Source organism: Dipodomys merriami, unplaced genomic scaffold, assembly GCF_024711535.1.
Source record: "Dipodomys merriami isolate MVZ:Mamm:240054 unplaced genomic scaffold, mDipMer1.0.p SCAF_1, whole genome shotgun sequence".
Taxonomy (NCBI): Eukaryota; Metazoa; Chordata; class Mammalia; order Rodentia; family Heteromyidae; genus Dipodomys; species Dipodomys merriami.
Genome location: NW_027202270.1, coordinates 135,547,162 through 135,550,129, shown reverse-complemented (window position 1 = coordinate 135,550,129; position 2,968 = coordinate 135,547,162). Strand labels below are relative to the sequence as shown.

At 45.5% G+C, this 2,968-nt stretch overlaps 1 non-coding gene across 1 annotated transcript; it reads left to right on the top strand.

Annotated features, from left to right (window-relative positions):
- The first annotated feature begins 2,487 nt into the window (after positions 1-2,487).
- Positions 2,488-2,616, top strand: LOC138835292 (small nucleolar RNA SNORA40). Its single transcript, XR_011374541.1, has one exon. It is a non-coding gene; the product is annotated as a small nucleolar RNA SNORA40 (small nucleolar RNA).
- Positions 2,617-2,968: the final 352 nt, after the last annotated feature.

Genomic DNA, 2,968 nt, shown 5'->3' with positions numbered 1-2,968 from the left:
CTGAGCCACCTTCCCAGCCCCTTGGATTTTTTTTTAATCTGGAGGATATGAAATGGTACAGCCCCCCAATAGCACCACTTCTGTCAAAACAAATCATGAGGAAGTAGCTAGGTAATCCCAACTGGGACCCATCACTGTGCTCTTTACAATGTCAAGGTCATGAAAGATGATGAACGTTGAGGAGTTGTTCTACACTAAAGAAGACAAGTAGGTATGATAATCATGCAACCTATGACCCCTGTTTGGATATTGGCTCGTAAACAACATAAATAAGCCAGGCACTGGTGGCTCATCCTGTAATCTTAGCTACTTAGGAGGCTGAGATCTGTTGATCACAGCTTGAAGTCAGTCCAGCAAAAAAGTCTGTGAGTCTTATCTCCAATTAACCACCAAAAATCTGGAAGTGGAGTTGTGGCTCAAGTAGTAGAGCACCAGCCTTGGGAAATAATGCCAAATAAGAATAAGAGGCACTGAGTTCAAGCCCCAGTACTGGCACAAAACAAAGAGACAACGTAAGGTGCATTGGTATGCAGTCTATGGATTAGATGGTTATTGAATTAGTTCTAGTTTCCTAACTGTAGAAGTTGTGCTATGATTATGTAGGAGCATGCCCTGGTATTTGGGAAAGACACCATCAAATATTAAGTGGGAGCCGGGCGCTGGTGGCTCACGCCTGTAATCCTAGCTACTCAGGAGGCTGAGATCGTGGTTCAAAGCCAGCCCGGGCAGGAAAGACCGTGAGACTTCTATCTCCAATAAACCACCAGAAAACCGGAAGTGGCGCTGTAGCTCAAGTGGTAGAGTGCTCGCCTTGAGCTGAAGAGCTGAGGGACAATGCCCAGGCCCAGAGTTCAAGCCCCACGACCGACAAAAAAAAAAAAAAAAAAAAAAATTAAGTGGGAAAAAGTCCCTCTGCCTTTGAATGCGGGGTGAGTTACTCAAGTAGAAGAACAGGCTGTGAAATCCAACACACTTAGACTGGCATTGAAGGCCCAGGCTGGTTTCTCATCTTTAAAGTAGAACTAAAGTTTGTATCTACTTCAGATTGTGTGTGTGTGTGTGTGTGTGTGTGTGTGTGTGTGTGTGTGTGTGTGTGTGTGTGTGTGTGTGTGTGTGTGTGTGTGTGTGTGTGTGTGTGTGAAGGGTTGGGGATATGGATTAGTGGTAGAGTGCTTGCCTAACATACATGAAGCCCTAGGTTAGATTCCTCAGTACTACATAAGTAGAAAAAGCCAGAAGTGGTGCTGTGGTTCAACTGGTAGGGGACTAGCCTTGAGCAAAAGAAGCTCAGGGACAGTGTCTAGGCCCTGAGTTTTGTGTTCAAGCACCAGACCTGGCCAAAAAAAAAAAAAGACTCTGGGCCAGGAGCGTGTCAGTTCCAGATTTTTTTGGTGGTTAAATAAAGCCTGGAGCCTTGTGTTCTTGCTTGGCGTTTTCACTCATGACTAGCACTCTGCCACTTGAACCACACCCGCAATGCTAGCTTTTTTCTCTTTAATTGGAGATAAGAGTCAGATTTGTCTGCTGGGTTGGCTTTGAACCTTGATTGTCAGATCTCTTTCTCCTGAGTAGTCAGGATTATAGGTATGAGCCAGAAGCTGTTTTAAGAATCCAGTGAAGATAGGCATGGTGATGCACATCTGTAATTCCAGAGCTCAGGAGGCTGAGGCAGGAAGATGACATGCTCAAAGCCAGCCTGGAGTTTGCAGCCAGTCTGAGCTGTAAAGGTGACAAACTCTCAGGACAACAACAAAAGATTTCAGTGGGATGAGGAATGTGAAGCTCAGCCTGGAGTGAGTCTTCCATTTGTCTTCACGGTTCAAAGGGACACACACAACTTCTGTATAAAATGCTGGCTTTCTAGCTTCATGGCTGGAATCCTTCCAGGACTTCTCTTCTATGAGAAAATGTCATGGTAGGCTGCTCTGCTATGAGAAGATGTCACCGTCATTATGCGTTGTTGTTCTTTGGGAATAGCCTCTGGTCGGAATAGGCTCTGTTCTTTGGGAATAGCCTGAAGTCAGATTCCCAAGCTAAAGCATTGAAGTATGTAGACAGCTTCACAGCCTGGCTTTCCTGTCCTTGTGGCAGCCCAGGGCTTGATTGCCTCTGGACAGGACTGTGGATCTGGAGGTAATTCTTCTAAAAGCTCCTCATTTTGGGAGATCTGGAGAGCCTCCAGCCAAGCCTGGCCAGCTCTTTCAAAGCTGGCAGGGATTGGAGGAGTATTTCTCCACAGACTGAGGTCCAAGTCAGACAAACCACATTGGATGATGTGCTTTGGGCCCTCCTTCATGACTTGGTCACCCATAGCTCTTGTTCAGACAGGTCTGACGTCAGGTGTGCCCCTAGATTAGGGAGGGTGTGTTGAGTTGTCACAGATTTGAAAATAAAACCTTTGTTATAATTGTGGCCTTCACTCTCTTTGTATACCCTATCCATCTTGGTCTTTTAGGGCATGAATCACTTAGATTAAAATGGTCTTGGAACACTTGTGTCCGTGTCTTTGTTTAATTTGTAACAAAGCCTTACAGACAGGTGCAAACAGTAAATCCTCTTTTGCAACCCAGAACTCATTGCCGATGTGAGATTTTGTTTTGTTTTGTTTTGTTTTTTGGGTCCAGTCATGGAGCCTGAACTCTGGGCCTGGGCACTGTCCTTCAGCTCTTCAGCTCAAGGCTAGTGCTCTACCACTTGAGCCACAGCGCCACTTCTGGTTTTTTTCTTTTTGCTTATGTGGTGCTGAGGAATCGAACAAGGGCCTCAGGCATGCAAGGCAAGCGCTCTACCACTGAGCCACCTTCCCAGCCCCCGATGTGAAATTTTGGTACATGTAAGGAGGAATATGATTCCTAACACAGTTGGCACTGTGAGGGTTTGTCAACTCACACAGGTTGCTCTGAGGATAAAGTTGATGTAAAAGCAAAAAAAAAAAAAAAAGAGGTCTTGAACTGAAATTTGAAGTGCA